Raw genomic sequence first — 24,899 nt, 5'->3', positions numbered from 1 at the left:
CAGAAGCTGCCGAGAGGTCGACCCAAGAGGCACGGCCGAGCCTGCCATCCCAACCGAGGGTCCACCATGAAGACCTCACCGACGACTCAGGATCCGACAGGGAGGAGGTGCACCGAGTTCAGCAGCGCACTCAAGCAGCGCACAGACCACAGCTGCCTCGACGAGAAGGAGGGAACTGCGCAAGCTGCGGGGAGAGTCACGAGAGGAGGACCTGCCGTTTCCGCAACGCAGAGTGCAGGCAGTGCAGAAAATCGGGACACATCGCCCGGGTGTGTCGGGCTCGGCCCACCCGACACCAGGCATCAGATGACCAATCCAAGAGCCCCAGGTCCCGGGGCCCAACGCACCAAGGCAACTCGACGGAGCTCACGGACTTCCAGGTATACCAGTTGCCCCACCCCAACGTAGAGAAAATTTATGTAGAGGTACAGATAGAGGGGGCCCCATGCCGCATGGAGCTTGACACGGGTTCAACTCTATCCATAATCTCGGCAAGGACCTTAAGGAAACTGTGTCCCACTGGGGGTCCCAAACTCAGGCCGGCCCCATTCACCCTCCGGGACTTCCAGAAACGTAAGGTCCCCACAATGGGGGTGGGGACCTTCAGGGTGCAATACCGAGGGCGGACGCGGCAACTGGACTTGCTTGTGGTCAAGGGCCCCTACATTAGCTTACTGGGATTGGCATGGTTTGGACCACTGGGGCTAGCTGTCACCGGGGTGAACCACACTAGCTTACAAGTGGACGTGGACGCCATATGCAAGGAATTTCCAGGGGTTTTCGATGGGAAATTGGGACAGTATACGGGCCCCCCCATTGCGCTACAGCTTGACCCCGCAGTACGACCGGTCAGGCTCAAGGCCCGCCGGGTCCCGTTCGCCTTGAAACCCCGTATAGACGAGGAATTGGACCGACTCGTAGAGCAAGGAGTGCTGGAGCCGGTGCCTAATGTTCCCTGGGAAACCCCAATCGTCACACCCGTCAAGCCTAATGGTTCGGTCCGCATCTGCGCAGACTACAAATGTACCATAAACAAGGCCCTCACGGCCCACGCATACCCAGTGCCAGTGGTCAGCCATGTCCTTGCCACCCTGGCTGGGTCGAAAATTTTTGGCAAGCTGGACTTGGCCCAAGCATATCAACAGCTGCCAGTAGATGAGGCCACAGCAGAGGCACAGACGATTGTGACGCACAGAGGAGCGTTCAGGGTAAAGCGGCTGCAATTCGGTGTCAGCGTGGCACCAGGCATATTCCAGAATATAATGGACTCTCTCCTTAAAGGGATTCCTGGCGTCACCCCCTTCTTCGATGATGTGTTGATTGCCGGCCCCACACCAGAGGAGTTTGAGGACCGCCTCCGCACCGTTCTGCACCGTTTCCAGACGGCGGGTCTCAAGGTGAAGCGGGAAAAATGTCTACTAGGAGTGCCTCAGGTGGACTTTCTGGGATTTATGGTGGACGCAGAAGGGGTCCACCCGACTGGGGACAAGGTACGGGCCATTTGTGATGCCCCAGCGCCCAAGAGCAAGACTGAACTTCAGGCCTTCTTGGGACTATTGAACTTTTACCATTCCTTCCTTCCCCACAAGGCGGCGGTAGCGGAGCCCCTACACAGACTCCTGGACAAGCGGGCCCCTTGGGTGTGGGGCCAGCGCCAGGAGGCCGCATTCCAGGCAGTCAAGGACTTGCTTGTCTCAAACTCGGTCTTGGCACACTTCGACGAGAGGCTGCCGGTGGTGCTAGCATGCGACGCCTCACCCTATGGCATTGGAGCTGTCCTGGGGCACCAACTCCCGGATGGAAGAGAGGTACCGGTGGCGTACTTTTCCCAGACACTCAACACAACCGAGCGGAACTACTCGCAAATCGACAAGGAGGGTCTGGCAATCGTAAAGGGAGTAAAAAAATTCCATGATTTCTTGTACGGGCGGCCCTTCACCGTGGTGACTGACCACAAGCCGTTGCTTGGCTTGTTTGCCCCCGAAAAGCAGACCCCCCAAGTGCTGTCTCCTCGCGTCCTCAGGTGGTCAATTTTCCTTGCCAGCTACCAGTATGCACTGATTCACCGACCTGGGAAGGCGATGGGCCATGCGGACGCCCTCAGCAGGCTACCACTACCGGAAACAGGCCCTGACCCAGCACCTGCACAAGAGGTTATGAGCCTGGAGCTGCTTCCCGACCGCCCCATTCAGGCACAAGAAGTTGCACACCATTCCAAGAAAGATAGGGTCATCTCCCGGGTCCTGGACTGGGTGTGGAGGGGATGGCCCAGCAGCAGCCCCGGGCCAGAATTCGCCGGCTACACAACCCGCAAACATGAACTGTCGGCCCACAAGGGGTGCCTGTTATGGGGAAGCAGAGTCGTTGTTCCCCAGCCCCTCTGCAAAAGGGTCCTCACAGCCCTACACGAGACACATCCAGGGGTAGTAAGAATGAAGGCCCTTGCCAGGAGTTATGTGTGGTGGCCGGGGATCGATGGAGAGATAGAGGCCTGGGTCAAACACTGCCAGGCCTGCCAAGAATCCCGCCCAGATCCCCCAAGGGCCCCAGTCCAGTCCTGGGAGTCCGCCCGAGCACCATGGTCACGCCTGCATGTGGATTTCGCTGGCCCCTTTCAGGGGAAAACATTCTTCATAGTGGTGGACTCCTACACCAAATGGCTGGAAGTCGCACTGGTACCGTCCACTTCCACGTCCGCAGCCATCCGGGTACTACGCAGGCTGTTTGCAACCCACGGGCTCCCTGACACTCTCGTCTCAGACAACGGGACTGCATTTACGTCAGGAGAATTCCAAACCTTCACAGCGCAGAACGCCATCCGCCACATCCGTTCGGCGCCGTTCCACCCTGCCACCAATGGCCAAGCAGAACGCATGGTGCGGACCACCAAGGACACCCTTCGCCGCATGACGCAAGGGGACTGGGAGTACCGCCTTGCCACATTCCTTCTAGCACAGCACAGCACCCCCAGCTCAACGACTGGCCGGAGCCCCGCTGAACTACTAATGGGTCGGCGCCTTGCAATCAGATTGGACCGCCTTCACCCCGATAGAGCTCAGGATGAGGTAGTGGTGGGGGAAGGCAGGAACCCCCGGACCTTCAAGGCCCAGGACCCAGTGTACGCAAAGAATTTTGGGGCAGGCCCAGCATGGGTACCCGCCACAATCACCAGGGTCACTGGCCCCGTGTCGTACGAGGTGCTAACGGATGGGGGGCAATGCTGGCGCCGCCACTGCGACCAGATACGGCGACGATTCCCGGGAGAAAACCAGGAGGAGGACAGGTCAGAGGAGTCCCAAGGGAACAGCGGGGCAGTGAGGCCCATAGAGCAGGAGGGGCCAGCAGGAGAGGCAGAATCAGTAAATACAGAGAGGACCCGTGAGGCCGAAAGGACACCGGAACCAGAACCACGACTGAGCGAGCCGGTTGCACCAGACCAAACAGCCGCATCACAGCCAGCATCCTTGGAACACGAGCCAGAACCCGGAGCCCGGACCAGGGAACACCCCAGGCCACAACGCACACGTAGGCCGCCGGCATACCTTGAGGACTATGAATGCGACCTCCCGGGCAGGACTGGAACTTAGAGGGGAGGGGTGTTATGTACTGAGTTGAATAGGATCCAAACTGTAGCAGTCTGATTGGTCCTAGAACAATAGGATCCAAAAGGCAGCAGTCTGATTGGTCCTAGAACAATAGGATTCAGAATGCAGCAGTCTGATTGGTCCTAGAACAATGCAGCAGTATGATTGGTTGGCAGGAACCACCCAATCCTGCTCCAGATAGAAGTGAATCCACAACCTGATTGGCTTACAGTAGAATTCCAGAATTAGCCAATCATGTGCAGCCCATTGTGTAAATAATGTATGTAAAGCAGATACTGTGAGGGGACATTTATTCATTCCTCCTCACCACTATGAGCTGAATAAAGAGCATGAAATCACTTTGCGACTCTGAGTATATTTCACCCTGCAAGGCTGCCATCAGGGTCGTTGGTAGGAATCCAAAGGGTTTGACCCATTTAGGCCTGCACAGTTTGCTCTGTCCTCCCTTAACTGAGTGGCATCTCAACAGGCCAGTTGTATAGTGTTGCTTCAGTGGCTGTGGTGTAAACAAAGGCTTGTGCTGCGGCAACTAAAGCAGCATTTTTGTGCAAGGCAACTCAGATCCTACAACTCGACCCCTTGGTCACTGGATACTTCCCCTTACTAGTCACTTAGCATTGCAAGTATCATGCTATCTTACTTATATCCCTCTAGAAAGTCAAGGCAAGGTTCTAAAGGGCCATAGTTCAGGGACAGAGCAGCTACTTTTCACGCAAAAAGGTCTCAAGATCAATCCTCACTCCCAATAGGGCTGGGGAGGATTCCTGCCTCGAATCAGCCACTGCCAGTCTGACAGTATTGAGCACTGGTCTGACTTGGTGAAAGGCATTTCCCTGTGTTCCCCCATTTTATCCACACAAGAACCCTGTGAAATAGGTCAGTCTGAGAGTGCGTCTGGCCCAGCAAGTTACATACATAGCTGAGTGGTGATGAACGGTGTTGTGTCTATTGAAAGAGCAAGGCAAAAGAATGTGTTAATCTTGTTTTGGTCTGCACATCTCTGCAATATCTGCGAATGTTGAAATAAGATGCTGAAATAGGTTTTGAAATGAGATTCACCTGCCAGGATGGCTGGATTCTGCACATGAATTGGGAGTGGGAGAGACATCTTGTCCTTCAGTTCAGGCAGTGAAATGCTTTGGGCTGACTGAACTCCCTCTCTCAGGTTGTTCTCATTAGAGTGCATCGAAGACGTGAAAAATTGAACTGGGTGGAATTTGTCATTCTGTTAAATTCTCAGAAGGATGAATCCTTCGAGCTGGGAGAGGTTTGGCCCAGTGCTGAAACATAGGGAGAGCTGTCTCCTCCCACCAGTGCTGGGACCACCAGAATTGGAGGGGGAGGGAGCTAGATGGAAAACAGGACAAAGTTTCTGCACTTTTAATAGTTATCCAGAAGGGATTTCAGCAGATGTGTGTCGTCTTCATTCACATGGCCGTCCTAAATCTGCACCTTTAATGCAGCAGAATAGAAGACAAGAGCTACCAGGGTGGATGCGGATAATTTTACTGACAAAATGTTGGACAGCGGCGCGCGCACACACAGGGCCATTGCATAAGCGGCGTTAATAAGCGGTGCAATCCTAACTCTGCTTACCTGGGAATAAGTCCCACTGAATTCAATAGCAGTTGAATTCTGAGGAGGCATGGTTAGGATTGCAACCCAAGTGCATCTTTGCATAGATGCAAGGTAAATGCCATATCTCAGGGGTAGGCAAACTAAGGTCCGGGGGCCAGGCCAGATGCAGCCCAATCGCCTTCTCAATCCGGCCTGCGAACGGTCTGGGAATCAGTGTGTTTTTACATGAGTAGAATGTGTCCTTTTATTTAAAATGCATCTCTGGGTTATTTGTGGGGCATAGGAATTCGTTCACCCCCCCCCCAAAAAAAATATAGTCTGGCCCACCACATGGTCTGAGGGACTGTGGACCTGCCCAGGGCTGAAAAAGGTTGCTGACCCCTGCCATATCTAATTTGGTCCTTATGGAAGGTTGGTGAGGAGCATAAACTGACAGCTTTCGACAGAACGAAGCTTACATAAGTGCTTGCAGTATTTTGGCCTCTGCGATCTGCACCGCTTTGCAACCTCCAATTGCCATTGAAGCCTTTGCTTATAATTGGCCTCTGCAGAAAGAGAGGGGAGAAACCACAGCAGATACTCGGAAAAGGTTGCTCAGGAACTTAATGAGGCAAGAGCAAGACTGACTTGGCAGAAGCAGAGTCTCTGCTTTTCCTGGAAGGGAGTGACTGTACAAAGCTGAAGCAAACCTGCACTTCCTGGTACGTTTTTCAAGGACAAAAAACGGTTGGGTATTTTGGTTGTCCCGATCAGGCAGGCAAAAAAAGGAAAGAAAGTTAAACTATAACAGGCAGTTAGTTATTGCCACTTCCTTAATTCCTTTGGCACCCAAAGTGTCCGCCGTTAAAGAGAAAAGAACTAAAAATGGCACTGTTGTTTGCAGTGATATTTTGTTCTCCACTATTCACAATCTGGGGTGGAGCCTGGATTATATGATTTAATTCCAAGTTGTAGCTTGCAAAGTTTTCCTCCCTTTTTAAGCAGAATGTTTATTCATGTTCCTGAAAGGTCATCTGGTACAGTGTTTCAAGTAGAGCTCTTGGCCCATTGAACAATATCCTTTTACATCCCACAAGTGGCACCCATTGGAGACAAGGCATTCCTCTCGTGCTGCTCGCTGGTCCACCCTTTTTAGCTGCTGAAGCCTTGGGAAAAAGTAACACAGTTTTGCACAAAGGCTGATAGAATATCCTTGTCCTCTGCCATTTGATATTTTTCTCCTGTGGTGATCTTGACACAAAATGTTTCTCGTGAACTGCAGCCACCTACCAGCGTGTTTTGAAAAGGGCTGGGTGCTGTTTGTCTGTGTCAGCCCCCACGTCCAGCTAGATTATCAAGGCAAACAAAACAACATGGGAAACTGCTGCTCAAAAGGCCTGCTGGGATGGGAAAGGGAGGCAAGAGCATTTTTTTTTTGCCTGTGTGGAATGAGGACATCGTTGAGTCGAGCAGGACAAAGAGTGTGTTGCTCACTCCTCCCAAAGCAACTTCCTGACGTCTGGATGAAGCTTTAAAGTTTTCAGAAGAGAAACGGCAGGGAAACCTAGAGAGATACTGTAAAGTGCAGCAAGGCCCAAAGTATGTTTGCTCAGGTGCAAGTTCCTGCTGAGCTCAACAAGACTTCCTCCCGGATTGGTGTGCATAGGATTGAAGCGTTGATTTTTGCAAAGTGCTTTATTATCCTGCTTGTGTTTTCCCTCCTCCTAATAGCCTCCTACATTAGGTAAAAATCGTTGCTCTCATTTCACAGATGGGAACTGAAATGGAAAATCACTTGCTCAGGACCCCCACTATGCTGCCGTGAACCCCCATCCCTCTAAACCTATGTCCGGGGTAAGGTAGCCGAGTGAAAAAGAGAGCTGGGCTCCCTGCACCTTTGGTAGTTGTGTAGAAGAGGGAATTTCACCAGGTGCAATCCCTCTTTTGCGCTGCCCTGTCCTCTTTTTCACCTGCCCACCCTAGTCGAGGACTGGGATCTCTGGCTCAAGTGAGACCTCCTAGGGCTGATTCCCCTTCCATCGCCCCATGAGGTGTGCTAGGATGTTGCTGAAGGGCTGGAAGCAGACGCTGTGCCTTTAAGATCACACCCACGTCATACAATTAAAGTACATGACTTTCTCCAGAGACCCCCCCAGGAGCTAGAGTTTGCCTCTCATAGAGCTACCACAACCAACACTCTCAACATAATACGGTTCCCAGGATTATATGCATCGTATGCAAGTAACCTAACTGTTTTAAGACAGAATTTCAACTGAACTGGCCTCTACCCAGAAACAGAACAGGAGTCCTCCAAGCATCCTTTTTAAAATCATGATTATTTGTGCTTATGATCTTCTTTCAATATTGTTTGTGCCTGCAGACGTTTTGGGGTGATCATACGACTTCATTTCCAATCAGTGCAGACCCTGCAACTTCCTTCGGAAGTTCCATAACTTTTCTTGCCACAATGTTCTGAGTCTGAGGGGTTTTTGTTTTTCTCTTTGTCGTCCTACATTTATTGTGCTGCAACTCCTCCGGACAGCAAAATGTGGTAGGATTGGGGAAGCGTCGCATAACAACTGATAAAGCAGAATAAATTTGCCACTAATGCACTGTTGTTGTGTCAAGAAGAGTTGAAGAATACACCCACAATAAAACACAAGCATGGCTTCTACTTTGGAGATAAGACACACTTTCCTTTTTCTGTGTCTCTCTGTGTGGGGGAGAGACAGAGAAAGATAGAGAGACCTTGCAGCTGCTCATTTGAGTGGGGGGAGATTGCTAGAAGCCATATTCACCTTTCTGCCCCCAACTCATGTCCAGGGCTTAACTTAAGCCAGGACTGCTTGCCATAGCTAATCTCCTTGGCCAGAGGATTTGCTTTCATGAGCTCTGGCAAGGAGCACTAGTTAAATGAAACCCATATACTCAAGGTTTGCAGCTTCACAACAGCCAGAAATGTTGCCCTTGTTGCTTCCTCTGCCTGCTGTGAAAGCCTGCTACACCTGTTGAAGCACAAGAGCTCTAAAGTTGGCAATTCTAGTGGATGGCACCAGCACTGCTCAGCCCCCCCCCCCCCCGGCCTTAGCTGCTGCTTTCCTCTTATCACTGCTACTTGATACAGCGTCAAAAATGTCTGATCTTTGGGGTCAGATTATCTATGGCAGCAGATGTTTTGCCGGGATTTGAGCCAAGTGCCTGGTCTGGGAACACCAATCCTATAGTAGTGTGGTAAAGCTAAGGAGGTCTGGACTGGGTCCAGCTAATGGGTGGGAGATCTGCTAGGAAGCCATTCAAATTTCTAAAGCAAGAATAGGCTCGAGTGTGATCAATAAATAGTTATAGGGCTGCAAATCAATCTACTAAAATTATCTCAGTCAAATGAAACATTCCTCCACCCCGGTTATATGTGGCTTCCCCTTCCCAAGCCAGCCGGACAAATTCCCAGCTCTTCATGGCCTCTACCCCTGGCCCAGTAGGAAACACAGGAGTTTAGGCTGTGGTCCAGCAGGGTAAAGCGCTCCATGTGGGGACCAGCGGGTTTGGGCAAGGTGAAAGGATCCTCAGGCATGAACTCAACTACCTTGCTATCAGAGCCACAGAGGCGTGGGAATAGCATGCTGGGCCCATCAGGATCCAGGCTTCCTTCGCTCTGATGATGAAGATAGGTCTCCTGGTGGAAAAAGGGAGAGGGCCTTTTCTGTGGTGGCCTCATAGCCTTGGGACTTCCTGCGCTGGATCTGTGGTGGTCTCCCATGCTTCAAGCCTTTTGGAAGGCCCTAAAGACATACCTCTTCCATCTGGTTTGTTCATGATTTATTGTATTTTATATCCTGGGCTGGGCTGTAGTCTATCACTTAGGCTTATTATTGTGTGAACATGGGTTGCTATAATGAAACAATTGGGGGGGGGAGTAATTGGACCTTATTCCTAGATCCCTCACTTTGGGGAAGCCTGTAAAAGCCTCTTTTTTGTCAAAAGGGGGGGAACCTTCTCATTTTAAATGAGGATTATTGATTTTTCTGCAGATGCACAATTAGTGGGAATTTAATCAATCAATTGGTGATTTACTGACTAAGATTTATTTAATTGAACCATAATGATGGCAACCCAGCAAAGCTTATCTTAATTGGCTAGCATCCAAGCAGCACCATTTTACAGTTTAAAAAGGCAGTGGAAGAACAAGAGAAAGTCAGAAATTAAAAGTTCCCACCTACAGGGAACATATTCGCAAAAGTATAAATCTGTTATTGAGCTTTTGGAGGGGGACAGATGTTAGGAAACCTCCATTTCCCCCCACAGAGATGTAGTACTGGTGAGTTATTTATCAGTCAATCCCTCTTTCCAGGGAACTCTTGAGAACTTTTGCTCTTTGAAGGAAACTCTCAGCACCCTTAACAAACCACAGCTCCCAGGAAGCCATGCTTAAAGGGGTATGATGCTGCTATAAATATACAGTGCATATGGGCCATGAAATCAAACTAATCATGCAACAATTCATATGGAAACATTAGAGCAATATAAAATCAAGCAATATAACTTCTACTCTTTCTGTGTTGAGTCATATGGAACAATGGTTTTGATTTGGTTTTCAGATTATTGCAGAAAAGCAATGCCTTCGTAGAGCTGAAGTGGAAGCAGCACATGAGAAGAGAGCAGTCAAGGCAATGGGGACCAGAGGACCTCTGACATTGCTGTGACATCACAGCAGATCAGGTAATGGCATCAAGAAGGAAGAGGCCTGTCCTTCTCCTGTCTCTTGCCCTGGTGTGGAAGTAAACATCATCACCTGCTAACTGCTGTTGATAAAAATATTTGTTGAAGGGAGGGCTACAGGGGTCAGCTGAAAAGTTGGCACCTCCGCAAGAAAGGTGATTTGCAAAGATGTCACAGATTGTGGAAGGGATTTAAAAAATAAAGTGATCCCTGAAGGTAGATGGGAATATAGGAAAGACAGACCCTTGTACTGATTTAAATAAAGATGTGGATGAGCAGATGGCACAAGTCATCTGTCCAAAAAATCTGTAAGGGTATGGATGTGCATATTCTTGTTTTCAGAGCAAACATGTTTGTATTTTATCCCTTGGCTGGTCAGACAGTTGAGCTTACTAAGTGCTAAGCACTCTGCAGCTGGGTAAAAGTCAGTCAAGTGTGCAAAGGGCAAGGGCTGAGGCTGGGGCAGGGTTGGCGCCTGTGGGACAAACAGCACAATCTCTGTATACATGTCTACTCAGAAGTAAGTCAACAGAGCTCACTCATAGGACTGCAGCCTAAAGAAACTTGCAAGGCATTCAAACAAGCCAACGAGATAGCTAAATTATTGGGGTGGGGTGGGAGCATATTGATTAAAAAAAAAGGCCCAGTGTGTTTTTTAAGGGCTTCCTTCCTACAGGATAGAAAACCAGTTGTGGATTTACAAACGGCTTCAACGTTTTCCCAAATGACAGGAAGACATTCTTGTGTAGTTGCAACACTCGTGTTCTAACACCAAGGATTAGTGTTCGGCACTATTGGAAATTTAATCGCTGCACGGTTCTGCTCTCTCTGCTGTTGCCCGTACACACTTCACTTCTAGATAATAGAATTCAAGTGCAACCAATTTCTGAAAAGCATATCACAGGACAAATAACACAACCAACACTAAAAGGTAAAAAAACAGAAACTCAAACCCAAGAGCAATAAGTACCGGTACTGTATGTGATTTTTCAAAGCATAAAGATAAACACTCTGTGGTACAGCTCCATTTTTTTCAAGAGTGGCAACCTTAGGTACTTAAACTGTTTGTGCACCAATTTTGCACACATGAAAATCCTGCAAAATAAAATGTTACAAACAAATGAAAAGCTAAAACGGGCCATCATATTATTGAAGCAAAACATTTGCAGTGCTTCCCCTACATCTCTAGTGCCATCTTGTGGCTATTTTTTTCATTCGCAGACTAATAATTATTGTCTTGAACATTAATTCCAACCCTAGTTTTTGTCTTTCCAGATTGATCTGTTGAAACATTATGCTAATTACTGCACACACCCCTACCTAGTTACTTAAGTTTTCCCCAGATTTGTCCCTAATGGATACTTCATTCTAGGGAAGGGATTTGCAACATCAATAGGAGAAATCCAGTTCCAAACGTTGAGCAATATTAAAATGATCTGCTGGATGGACAGAGTTAGGAACAGCAGCCCTGTCTTGTTGACAGGGAGGCTGCTCCTCTCACAGAGCACACAGACACCATGGGAAATAGGGCCAGCCTAGATCAACCACAAGCGATGTTGTGGGGCTCTGAAATGTGCATTCTGCAGGGGCAGGTGAGGTTGACTGGAATCTGCTGAATTATGACCTGAAGAGGTCCCAGAATCAATCCACACCAACCTAGAGCAGGTGTAAATTATTGATTCATCCCCTAGTGGAATCAGTTGGGGAGATTGCAAAAGAAACCTGCTTGGAGTTAAAAATTAAGGTAGATCTCCCAATATCACCTACTCCGGCTCCCGCTAGTCCAGGGCTTTAGGAATGACAGAAGATCTACCTCTTTGCACCCAGTCCAGCCCCATTTAGGATTGCACTGTAAGGTACGTGAAATATACTCAGAGTCGCAAAGTGATTTCATGCTCTTTATTCAGCTCATAGTGGTGAGGAGGAATGAATGAATGTCCCCTCACAGTATCTGCTTTATATACATTACTTACACAATGGGCTGCACATGATTGGCTAATTCTGGAATTCTACTGTAAGCCAATCAGGTTGTGGATTCACTTCTATCTGGAGCAGGATTGGGTGGTTCCTGCCAACCAATCATACTGCTGCATTGTTCTAGGACCAATCAGACTGCTGCATTCTGAATCCTATTGTTCTAGGACCAATCAGACTGCTGCCTTTTGGATCCTATTGTTCTAGGACCAATCAGACTGCTACAGTTTGGATCCTATTCAACTCAGTACATAACACCCCTCCCCTCTAAGTTCCAGTCCTGCCCGGGAGGTCGCATTCATAGTCCTCAAGGTATGCCGGCGGCCTACGTGTGCGTTGTGGCCTGGGGTGTTCCCTGGTCCGGGCTCCGGGTTCTGGCTCGTGTTCCAAGGATGCTGGCTGTGATGCGGCTGTTTGGTCTGGTGCAACCGGCTCGCTCAGTCGTGGTTCTGGTTCCGGTGTCCTTTCGGCCTCACGGGTCCTCTCTGTATTTACTGATTCTGCCTCTCCTGCTGGCCCCTCCTGCTCTATGGGCCTCACTGCCCCGCTGTTCCCTTGGGACTCCTCTGACCTGTCCTCCTCCTGGTTTTCTCCCGGGAATCGTCGCCGTATCTGGTCGCAGTGGCGGCGCCAGCATTGCCCCCCATCCGTTAGCACCTCGTACGACACGGGGCCAGTGACCCTGGTGATTGTGGCGGGTACCCATGCTGGGCCTGCCCCAAAATTCTTTGCGTACACTGGGTCCTGGGCCTTGAAGGTCCGGGGGTTCCTGCCTTCCCCCACCACTACCTCATCCTGAGCTCTATCGGGGTGAAGGCGGTCCAATCTGATTGCAAGGCGCCGACCCATTAGTAGTTCAGCGGGGCTCCGGCCAGTCGTTGAGCTGGGGGTGCTGTGCTGTGCTAGAAGGAATGTGGCAAGGCGGTACTCCCAGTCCCCTTGCGTCATGCGGCGAAGGGTGTCCTTGGTGGTCCGCACCATGCGTTCTGCTTGGCCATTGGTGGCAGGGTGGAACGGCGCCGAACGGATGTGGCGGATGGCGTTCTGCGCTGTGAAGGTTTGGAATTCTCCTGACGTAAATGCAGTCCCGTTGTCTGAGACGAGAGTGTCAGGGAGCCCGTGGGTTGCAAACAGCCTGCGTAGTACCCGGATGGCTGCGGACGTGGAAGTGGACGGTACCAGTGCGACTTCCAGCCATTTGGTGTAGGAGTCCACCACTATGAAGAATGTTTTCCCCTGAAAGGGGCCAGCGAAATCCACATGCAGGCGTGACCATGGTGCTCGGGCGGACTCCCAGGACTGGACTGGGGCCCTTGGGGGATCTGGGCGGGATTCTTGGCAGGCCTGGCAGTGTTTGACCCAGGCCTCTATCTCTCCATCGATCCCCGGCCACCACACATAACTCCTGGCAAGGGCCTTCATTCTTACTACCCCTGGATGTGTCTCGTGTAGGGCTGTGAGGACCCTTTTGCAGAGGGGCTGGGGAACAACGACTCTGCTTCCCCATAACAGGCACCCCTTGTGGGCCGACAGTTCATGTTTGCGGGTTGTGTAGCCGGCGAATTCTGGCCCGGGGCTGCTGCTGGGCCATCCCCTCCACACCCAGTCCAGGACCCGGGAGATGACCCTATCTTTCTTGGAATGGTGTGCAACTTCTTGTGCCTGAATGGGGCGGTCGGGAAGCAGCTCCAGGCTCATAACCTCTTGTGCAGGTGCTGGGTCAGGGCCTGTTTCCGGTAGTGGTAGCCTGCTGAGGGCGTCCGCATGGCCCATCGCCTTCCCAGGTCGGTGAATCAGTGCATACTGGTAGCTGGCAAGGAAAATTGACCACCTGAGGACGCGAGGAGACAGCACTTGGGGGGTCTGCTTTTCGGGGGCAAACAAGCCAAGCAACGGCTTGTGGTCAGTCACCACGGTGAAGGGCCGCCCGTACAAGAAATCATGGAATTTTTTTACTCCCTTTACGATTGCCAGACCCTCCTTGTCGATTTGCGAGTAGTTCCGCTCGGTTGTGTTGAGTGTCTGGGAAAAGTACGCCACCGGTACCTCTCTTCCATCCGGGAGTTGGTGCCCCAGGACAGCTCCAATGCCATAGGGTGAGGCGTCGCATGCTAGCACCACCGGCAGCCTCTCGTCGAAGTGTGCCAAGACCGAGTTTGAGACAAGCAAGTCCTTGACTGCCTGGAATGCGGCCTCCTGGCGCTGGCCCCACACCCAAGGGGCCCGCTTGTCCAGGAGTCTGTGTAGGGGCTCCGCTACCGCCGCCTTGTGGGGAAGGAAGGAATGGTAAAAGTTCAATAGTCCCAAGAAGGCCTGAAGTTCAGTCTTGCTCTTGGGCGCTGGGGCATCACAAATGGCCCGTACCTTGTCCCCAGTCGGGTGGACCCCTTCTGCGTCCACCATAAATCCCAGAAAGTCCACCTGAGGCACTCCTAGTAGACATTTTTCCCGCTTCACCTTGAGACCCGCCGTCTGGAAACGGTGCAGAACGGTGCGGAGGCGGTCCTCAAACTCCTCTGGTGTGGGGCCGGCAATCAACACATCATCGAAGAAGGGGGTGACGCCAGGAATCCCTTTAAGGAGAGAGTCCATTATATTCTGGAATATGCCTGGTGCCACGCTGACACCGAATTGCAGCCGCTTTACCCTGAACGCTCCTCTGTGCGTCACAATCGTCTGTGCCTCTGCTGTGGCCTCATCTACTGGCAGCTGTTGATATGCTTGGGCCAAGTCCAGCTTGCCAAAAATTTTCGACCCAGCCAGGGTGGCAAGGACATGGCTGACCACTGGCACTGGGTATGCGTGGGCCGTGAGGGCCTTGTTTATGGTACATTTGTAGTCTGCGCAGATGCGGACCGAACCATTAGGCTTGATGGGTGTGACGATTGGGGTTTCCCAGGGAGCATTAGGCACCGGCTCCAGCACTCCTTGCTCTACGAGTCGGTCCAATTCCTCGTCTATACGGGGTTTCAAGGCGAACGGGACCCGGCGGGCCTTGAGCCTGACCGGTCGTACTGCGGGGTCAAGCTGTAGCGCAATGGGGGGGCCCGTATACTGTCCCAATTTCCCATCGAAAACCCCTGGAAATTCCTTGCATATGGCGTCCACGTCCACTTGTAAGCTAGTGTGGTTCACCCCGGTGACAGCTAGCCCCAGTGGTCCAAACCATGCCAATCCCAGTAAGCTAATGTAGGGGCCCTTGACCACAAGCAAGTCCAGTTGCCGCGTCCGCCCTCGGTATTGCACCCTGAAGGTCCCCACCCCCATTGTGGGGACCTTACGTTTCTGGAAGTCCCGGAGGGTGAATGGGGCCGGCCTGAGTTTGGGACCCCCAGTGGGACACAGTTTCCTTAAGGTCCTTGCCGAGATTATGGATAGAGTTGAACCCGTGTCAAGCTCCATGCGGCATGGGGCCCCCTCTATCTGTACCTCTACATAAATTTTCTCTACGTTGGGGTGGGGCAACTGGTATACCTGGAAGTCCGTGAGCTCCGTCGAGTTGCCTTGGTGCGTTGGGCCCCGGGACCTGGGGCTCTTGGATTGGTCATCTGATGCCTGGTGTCGGGTGGGCCGAGCCCGACACACCCGGGCGATGTGTCCCGATTTTCTGCACTGCCTGCACTCTGCGTTGCGGAAACGGCAGGTCCTCCTCTCGTGACTCTCCCCGCAGCTTGCGCAGTTCCCTCCTTCTCGTCGAGGCAGCTGTGGTCTGTGCGCTGCTTGAGTGCGCTGCTGTACTCGGTGCACCTCCTCCCTGTCGGATCCTGAGTCGTCGGTGAGGTCTTCATGGTGGACCCTCGGTTGGGATGGCAGGCTCGGCCGTGCCTCTTGGGTCGACCTCTCGGCAGCTTCTGTTGCCAGGGCCTCCTCCAGAGCGACCTGGAACGTTAGGTCCTTCTTAGCGTAGAGGCGCCGTTGCAGCTTCTCATCCTTCAGGCCACCGACGAGGCGGTCACGAAGCATGTTCTCCAGCTCTGAGAAGTTGCAGAACCGGGCGGCTTGGCGGAGAGAGGTCACAAACCCAGTTATGGTTTCCCCAGGGGCTTGCCGCTTTGCGTAGAAGGCATTTCGACGAGCCACCACTGAGGGCTGCGGCGAAAAGTGCCCCTTCAGCTGTTCCATTATTGTTTTGTATGGAACAGTAGCGACGTCTTCAGGCGCAAGGAGAGCCCGGGCGATTTCAAACGTCTCCTCTCCGCAGACGCTGAAGAATATCGCCCTCTTCTTGGCGTCTTCTTCGTCGGTGACCCCTTTGGCTTCTAGGAGGAAGGTGAAACGGGAGGCGTACGCTTCCCAGTCTCCAGATGCTGGGTTGAATGGCGAGAAGCTGCTGTTGGCTGCCATTCTGAGTTCCTTGTGCCCCGGAGCTGAAGCCTGGATACACGGTGCGAGGCAGCGGTGCGGCAGTTGGCGGTGCTGCGGTGCTGTGTGTGGCAGTCAGCTCAGCGGGATCCCACCTTCGTCGCCAGTGAAATATACTCAGAGTCGCAAAGTGATTTCATGCTCTTTATTCAGCTCATAGTGGTGAGGAGGAATGAATGAATGTCCCCTCACAGTATCTGCTTTATATACATTACTTACACAATGGGCTGCACATGATTGGCTAATTCTGGAATTCTACTGTAAGCCAATCAGGTTGTGGATTCACTTCTATCTGGAGCAGGATTGGGTGGTTCCTGCCAACCAATCATACTGCTGCATTGTTCTAGGACCAATCAGACTGCTGCATTCTGAATCCTATTGTTCTAGGACCAATCAGACTGCTGCCTTTTGGATCCTATTGTTCTAGGACCAATCAGACTGCTACAGTTTGGATCCTATTCAACTCAGTACATAACAGTACAACTAATTAAACTGAACAAAGAGATGGAGAAAAACAGTGCCACCAGCCACTCCAAAAGGAGATGCAACTCATCATACACCTTTTAACCTGTATGATATATGTGATTCCAGATGCCTATTTTGTCACATTCATACTTTATACCATGATGTGTGTGTTGGGAGGAGCAGGCATCTGAAGGTGACAGGCTCATCTCAGCCTTCCCTTTGAACCCCCCCCCCTTTCCAATGTGCTTTGCAGCACTCAGAGGTTGAAGCAGATGCACCCTGGTGTAGTGGTTAGAGTGTGGGACTGGAACCTGGGAGACCACAGGGTTCAAATCCCCACTCAGAGCCATGAAGGTCGCTGGGTGACCTTGGGCCAGTCACAGTCTCTCACTCAGCCTAGCCTACATCACATGGTGGTTGTCTGTCTGGTACAGCCAGGATTTATGTTAGGGGGGCAGGCTTTACGGGGGGGGGGGACGAACCTCAGTTAGTTAAGTTTTTTTATTGATTTACTTGATGGGGGTGCAGTTGCCTCCCTCCCCCCTGGTTGTGAGGATAAAAAATGAAGAGGAGAACCATGTATACTACATTGAGCGCCTTAGAAACAAAGGGAGGAAATTAATGCTATAACGGTGGTGGTGGTGGTGGTGGTGATAATAATAATAATAATAATAATAATAATAATAATAGCCTTAGAGAGCACACTAGTCAGAATTTCTAGACAAAAACAGAACAGCCATAAGAACTGTGGGCCTCCATCTAGCTACAAATAAGCCCAGTGCCGCCTAGTGTTTAAATTAAATAATGACACTTTTTGCATATCTCTCATCAGAAATAGTCTCTGGAACTATTTCAGGTTAAGAGATGCTGTTTCAGCCAGGAAGCTCATAGATGCAGGGCTTTTGGCCCTCCTAGTTTGTAACCTTCTTTAATTATAAAACCATAATCTTCTAACTCTCACCATCTTCTTCTTCTTCTTCTTCTTCTTCTTCTTCTTCTTCTTCTTCTTCTTCTTCTTCTTCTTCGTCTAATTATACCCCACCCATGTGGCTGGGTTTCCCTAACCACTCTGGGCAGCTTACAGCATATACACAGAATGAAATATATTAAAAAAAAAAAAAAAATCAGACATTAAAAACATCCCGACAAAAGCTGTTTATCAACCCAACGAGAAATAGTTCAACATTAAATCATTCTCAGCCTTCTTTAAAGCAGGGGTGGACAACCTGAGGTACTAGACTACAATGCCTATCATCCTTGACCACATGCCATGTTGGGTGAGACTGGTAGGAGTTGCAGGTCCAGAACATCGGGGGGGGGGGGCAAAGGATCCCCATCCCTGCTATAAAGCAAAGAAAAATTACACCTGCAATAGTTATATTCCTAATATCATCAGTCTTATCAATGAACCTCTAACGTGTAGAGATCCACCCCCAACCAGCACCACCCAAATCAATGTAGATTTCATATTTCACTGCATGATTTGCAGAAAAATTCTAACAGTTAAAGCTTATTGGTGTGAAATTCCCAAGAGGAGGCGAAATGGGTGGAAGAAGTTGAATCATCGTAGGTGTTGTTGACAGGAAAGCCTCAAGTCGCTAGAGTGACGCTTTGTATTTTCAAGACAAAGAGAAAGTTCCAGAAGGAAGAAAGTCGAAACCTGAGGGAAATTTCACTTTAATGAAGGCAGCCTTGCCACATTGACAAGAGGAAACAACCTGCTTCAGGTGGTAATGGTGGGAGGAGGCACACTGGAATAGCTGTAGATGAAGGCAGGAGGAACTGAAATCTGAATAGTGCAGGGAAACTTTGTGAAGTGTTGGTTCTGGGGGACTGCTTACGGTAGATTCCACTTCAGGCAGCAAAATACCTTGGGCTGGCACTGCATGTTTTATGACAAAAGAGGGGAGTTGTTCTCATGTCCTGCTTTCAGGCTTCCCATAGGCATCTGATTTGTGAGAACAGGATGCTCGACTAGATGGGCCACTGGTCTGCTCTAGCAGCGTTTCCCCCAAGTTCTCGTGTTTATCTTATATAATTATTTATGTATTAGTATGACGTGAGCCATCTTGGAAGAATTAACTCTCAGGGTTCAGCATTCAGTAGAATGCAATGTTCTGGTCAAATTCTCTCAGGGTTCAGCAGGGTTCCCTGGGCCAGTGTGGTGTAGTGGTTAAGAGTGGTAGATTTGTCTCCGCTCTTCCACATGCAGCTGCTGGGTGACCTTGGGCTAGTCACACTTCTCTGAAGTCTCTCAGCCTCACTCACCTCACAGAGTGTTTGTTGTGGGGGAGGAAGGGAAAGGAGAATGTTAGCCGCTTTGAGACTCCTTCAGGTAGTGATAAAGCGGGATATCAAAATCCAAACTCCATATCAGAACACCAGTCTCTCAGTCTGTCCTCCAAATCATTCTGAAACTTTGGTGCTCATGTTACAGAATAAGGATGGGACTTAACATCTCTGATTTTTTTCTTCTTCTTGTCCATATGTGTTAGGAAGGGGAAACACTTTTCAAGAATTCTCTTGTATCAAGTATTTTCAATACTTCATCAAACCATTCCTCCATGGAAGGTGTCCGTCTGCATTTCCAGCAATCATGTAATAGAAATTTTGCTGCTGTTGATAAAAGACCAGCAGGGTCCCTTTGTATTATTGGGATTTGTTCTCCTTGTAAGACTGTAACTGCAATCAAAGTAGTCACATGTACTCTATTATACATGTGATGTATGCAGAGTTTATACTTTATATATTGTACAATCTGAGCCCAGTGCCTAATTACTTTCAGGTACGCCCACCATAAATTCTATAGGGATTTGTTTCAGGTGGGATATTTGGGAGGGAAGTAGCTGCTACTCAACTTTTTAATGGGTCCGTATATTTATAATAGTGGTTAATTCTGTAAACATGTCTACAGTTGATGACTTTTAAGTTCCATCTTCTTTTCTAGCCCCCTGTTATCATGCCCCAGATAACAGAATGACTTAGCCAGAGCACCATATTTTCAGCCTTTACTAGCCAGTGGCTACCCACCAAGTCTTGATAAATAAATTTGCATTCTCAACTGCCAAGGTCTTGAGCCACCATGAAATCAGTAGAATGCAGTGTTCTGGTCAAATTTCAAAGGAGCCATTCCATTGTCTGGCACAATGTGTCCTACTTTTCACTGCACCATAAAGCCTCTAATCTACATGCCTACTTATTTCCTCCCCCTCACCATCCCAAGCTGATGAGAATGATGTCAAACTTGGTCATGTGCCAGGCTTTTTTCATCCGGAACTCACCGGAACCCAGTTCCAGCACCTGTCAGGTGGGCGCCATTGCCATTACTGTATAAGAGAATGAGGGAGGTGTTCATGGTGAACGCGCCTCTTTTTCTAGAAAAATGTGAATAGTTCTGCTATCCTCTGAAGTAACCACTATTATAAATACATCTGACAATCTTGAAGAGAAAAGAGAGCATCTTAGATCTGCAAAAGTATAAAAATTAGATGATGGAAAGAAGACACACACACATTCTGGGATGGAGTCTGAAGCACAATCAAGCAAATAACAGAAGCAAATTTAAAAAATGCATTCGTAATTTCAATGAGACATTACAGGCAGCAGTTGAAAGTAGCTCTTTAAAAACCTGACATATTGGAAATTTAACAGTGAGATGGGACGGATGCTTAACACGTGGGGGATTCTGAACATGCTAAAATTAACTTGTGAAGCCAAGGGCTTAGAAAAATGTAAAGCTTTGAACAGAAATGGGAATGTTTTACTCAGAATAAGAGAGATTCTGAGGTAATTTGGCTGTCTCCTCTGAAGTTCTAATGGACCCCTGTGCTTATTGTGTTGCATATAGCCCTTTAAAGAAAAGGGGCAGGGCAGAAATGGTCACATGATTACAGTGGGTCACAGGCCATATAAGGGGTGAGAGCTGGCCTGAGGACTGAGAGAGACATACCCAGGCTAAAAGGTTGCTGGACCTTGCCTGAGATCTGAGCCTGGGCTGGCAGATTGAGTTTTGTGGACATGGATCCGGGTTCAAAGCTAGCATTTTGCTGCCTGGCCTTGGCTAAACCGCTCGCGCACTCTCTCTCTCTCTCTCTCTCTCTCCCTCTCCTTTTTCAAAATGGTAGTAACAGTCACACAGGCTTGTTGCGAGTGCGACACAGTAAAGTCTGTGAAATGCTTGGCACATCATGAAGGTTATAGAAATGATAAGATCCACCCACCATGCTCTTGCAGCCTTATCTGCAGCACGCAGGGCTGATACTGCCTGGCAGGGCGGGGGCTGCTCCAGGGTGGAGAAGTCAGATGCATGTGCAATGTCTCAGTCCAATGGCAGACATCAGGCGCAGCCTTGGAGGAGTTGTTTGCTTTGCAAGATTTTGGAGGGACTGCAGAACAACGAATGAAGGAAACGATGTGTGAACAGTCAAGTCCACACATATAAATCTGCCACTAACACACTATCATTGTATGCGCAACAACTACCCCCAAAAATAAAAAAAATGGCAGTCTCTCTGCTTCCCACCCTGTTGCTCCTTTGCTGAGTTTCCTTGCCTTGGCACCTTGGGAAATTGAGTTTAAAGGTGCCTGCAGTTGTGCTGGAGGTATTATTATTATTATTATTCCATTTGCATCCAAAGTGGATGTGCTTATGTGATAATTACTAGAATCCCACCACATGTTGCAGGAAGAAAAGTTACCCTCTCCTCCTTCCCTGCTGCAGCCTGGAGGAAAAAACCCTCAGGAGGGGGCCCCTCTGTGCTGTATATTCTAGGGTTCACGTACAGAGAGAGCTTAAGGCTTTCTGCTGTATTTTATCAGCCTATCTACCCATGTTCCACTTTGAATCTCTCACTCACTCACTCACTCACTCACTCACATGCACACACTTTACAGGGATTTGGTGGCAACCTCTGTTTTGCATACATGATGTTCTGCTGCCATGGCTGGTTTTGCCTTCCATCTTGTCAGATCATTTGGCTGCTGTCCTGCAGATGGGCAGCTGCCAGCTCTGCTAATAAAGAAAAAGGAAAACCTGGCAACCATGCAAAAATATTACTGGTTTGACTTGATTTTCTTTTTAACATAATGCTTGGCTAATTGCTTCATACCTTTTTAAGTGTTCCATGACTCAGAGATATTAAGCGCTTGCTTCACAAAGCCGAAAAGGGGTCTGCTGTGCAGAGCATTCAACATTTTTACTCTAAATGCAAAAGTCCCTAGGGGGCCAAATGGCAGCACCATTCTTCTGTAGGTATAATCAAGTGTTTGAATTCCCCTGTTTCAATAGCCTGCCTTATGAGAGTCACTGCCTCTTTTCATGAGCGTTGCATTGTTTTGTTCTTTTCCCCAAAAGCAAATAATAAAGACGAGAAGCATATCTCAAAAGTTTTCAGTGGAAAAAAATAATGTCAAAGGAAAGGAATGTGGATAATTTGAAAGGAAAGAAAGAGATAAATTAACCAATAAAATACAGTACAATATAGTCTCATTAATAATTTTTACATGTATTAATTGTATCACTTATGTACTTATATACTCTATTGCATACTCCATTGTACTGCTTTACGTTCTAGAATTGGAAGTCCTACGAAGAGGCCTGCTGGGATCAGTCCTAAAGCCCCCTTCATCCAGCGTTCAGCTTCCCACAGTGGTTGGCCAGATGTTTCACAGAAGGAGGCTGCTAGGAGGGCCTGAAGGCAGGGACCCTGCTAGGTACTTTGTCTCTTTCCTGGGTGTGCACACACTTACCTCCATCTCCTTTAGGGTGGTCATGTTTCATACTTCACAGAGAATAATAATCCACTTTTTGAAGGGCTGTCAGAGGAAACGCCTCTCTTTGAAGGTGTCCTCTACCAGAAGGGCTATCCAGTCCCAAGCTCAGATGAAAGAAAAGGACTCTCAGAAGGGGAAATGGGGTCTGGAACCTACCTGTCAGCAGCCAGCATTTGGACAGTAGACAGAGCAAGCACACAGGTCACTGTCTTCCCCAATAGGGCGAGATGTATTTCTATGCAAATGATAGCAATTGCAGTCGTACCTTGGATCTCAAATGCCTTGTGAGTCGAACGTTTTGGCTCCCGAACGCTGCAAACCCGGAAGTGAGTGTTCTGGTTTGTGAATGTTATTTGGAACCTGAACGTCCGATGCAACTTCCAATTGGCTGCAGGAGCTTCTTGCAGCCAATTGGAAGCTGTGCCTTCGTTTCCGAACATTTTGGAAGTTGAACAGCCTTCTGGGACAGATTCCGTTTGACTTCCGAGATATGACTGTATTTCTAAATTTGTATCGTGCATATAAATAAGCTTATGCAATTGCATGCAGGTCTGTGTCTTATCCTTTTTGTGATGGTGCATGTATGGGATCCTAATCTCCTTTTTACACACACACACACCCCACATCCAGCTACTACACAAATCTCTGGGCAAATTAAGATGCTCCCTGTCTTAAGACAATAGCCCTTTCCTGCTATTCCTCTCCAGCAACTGATCTTCAGTTGGTCTGCTGCCCCTTAGCATGTGTAGAGCATTGTGAAGCGAAATTGGAGAAAGAAAGTCCGCCCTCCAAAATAGGATTTGGGTGTGACCAAGAGATCAAATGGAGAGTTTTCTCTTAAATCATGTACAATGCAGATGGCAAAGCACAGGATGTGGCCACCAGTTTCTCTTACAGTACATTGCCGTGGTGCCACAAGGATGGCTCCAAGGGAATCATTTTTTGGTTTGTTTGTTTGTTTGTTTTTTTCCTTCAGAAGTAACCTGGTGATCTAGTTGGACAGGTGTTTTTAGTTGGGAAGGAAAGTATGTAATTTGCTGTTCAGCCAAACACAGCAAGTCTTGCCTGTGACTCAACAGCATCATTTGTGTCTAATCATGTATGGAATCGTTTTCTTTTCAGGCAAAAGTTCTCTAGTTTTGTATAATTTGGGGGCTCAGTTAGCCACGTGGCAAACGACTCCCCACTCTCCATTTAAATCTGGATTTCCCCTAAACCTTGCTGAGATTATTTTGTTTCCTTGGTTTTAGAAGGCGGGGTAATTTGATCTCTCTCACAAATCCACATGGGTTGTAATTTGGGTAGTGCAGTAATGGTTGAAATCTTCCTATACTTCAAAGAACTATCAGCTGCACTGTCCCCATGTGGTAATACAGGCTATTATCTGCAAAAGTTCATGCTGCAATGATTTAGCTAGTTTTGATACCACGGGACATTCTTCTTTAACCAGACTCAGAATGTAACATCATTGTTTATAGTTCAATTTCGGTTTCAAGATTCTCACTGAATGGACAGATACAAAAGAGGCCAGGGTTCCTTCATCTTCAGTCATGGTTTAGAAGAGGGAATTTAAAGTGCAGCAGCTATGGCCTCTTTTGTATCTGACCACCCTAGTTCCACTTAGAAAGAGCCAGTGTGGTGTAGTGGTTAAAGTGTCAGACTAGGACCTGGGAGACCAGAGTTCAATCCCCACTCAGCCCTGAAGCTCACTGGGTAACTTTGGGCCAGTCACTGTCTCTCAGAGTAACCTACCTCCCAGGGTTGTTGTGAGGACAAAATGGGGAGAGGGAGAACAACGGATGCCACCTTGAGCTCCTTGGAGAATGGGGAGGTATAATAATAAATAAATGCTGCTTTATGTCCATTAAAATTGCTCTTGCTATAGGTGTGTGTGTATGCAGCACACTAAAGTCAGAAGGAAATAATTATTCCAGGAGAGTAGATGTATTGGTCTGCATCAAGACAGGTGTCGTTGGAGCGTAACATCATGTGGGCTGTCCAAATTAAACGGGAACTCAAATTGCTGCCAACACACAGTAAACTCCGGTATGGACAAGCGATGGTATAGCACAAGAATGCAATGATTTGGGTCACCAAACCCCCAATCCCTCATTTTGTAATCCTAACCCTACTTACCTGGGAGTAAGCCCCAATAGGACTTATTGTTGACTATACATGGTTTGCACTGTTAGACTCTAAAATAGGGTGGTGTATAACTCAAACTAAAGTAAAACAAACACTGTTGTTCCTGGCAAAGGCATTGGAAGCAACAGCATTTAGGGTGCAATTATATACACACATATTTGGGAGTGGTGCTTACTTCTGCGTAAACATTCATAGGATTTCAACATTGGGGGTATACAACAGAGCCTTCCTTGCCTTGACTGCTGCTTTCAGTTTCCACACAGCACATTTGAAAACCCAACAGTGTCCTCTCCTCTCTGTTAA

At 48.8% G+C, this 24,899-nt stretch overlaps 1 long non-coding RNA gene across 3 annotated transcripts in view; it reads left to right on the top strand.

Moving 5' to 3' along the window:
• Positions 1-23,564, top strand: part of LOC308479185 — a 49,374-nt gene extending 25,810 nt beyond the window's left edge. For all 3 annotated transcript variants that reach the window (XR_013987534.1, XR_013987535.1, XR_013987536.1), the window contains exons 5-6: positions 9,758-9,878; positions 22,253-23,564. This is a non-coding gene — a long non-coding RNA (uncharacterized lncRNA). The remainder of the gene's footprint in view (positions 1-9,757; positions 9,879-22,252) is intronic.
• The last annotated feature ends 1,335 nt before the right edge of the window (positions 23,565-24,899 follow it).

This window comes from Podarcis pityusensis, assembly GCF_964106645.2.
Source record: "Podarcis pityusensis genome assembly, chromosome: 6".
NCBI classification, from domain to species: Eukaryota; Metazoa; Chordata; class Lepidosauria; order Squamata; family Lacertidae; genus Podarcis; species Podarcis pityusensis.
This window is presented reverse-complemented; position numbering and strand designations above follow the sequence as displayed.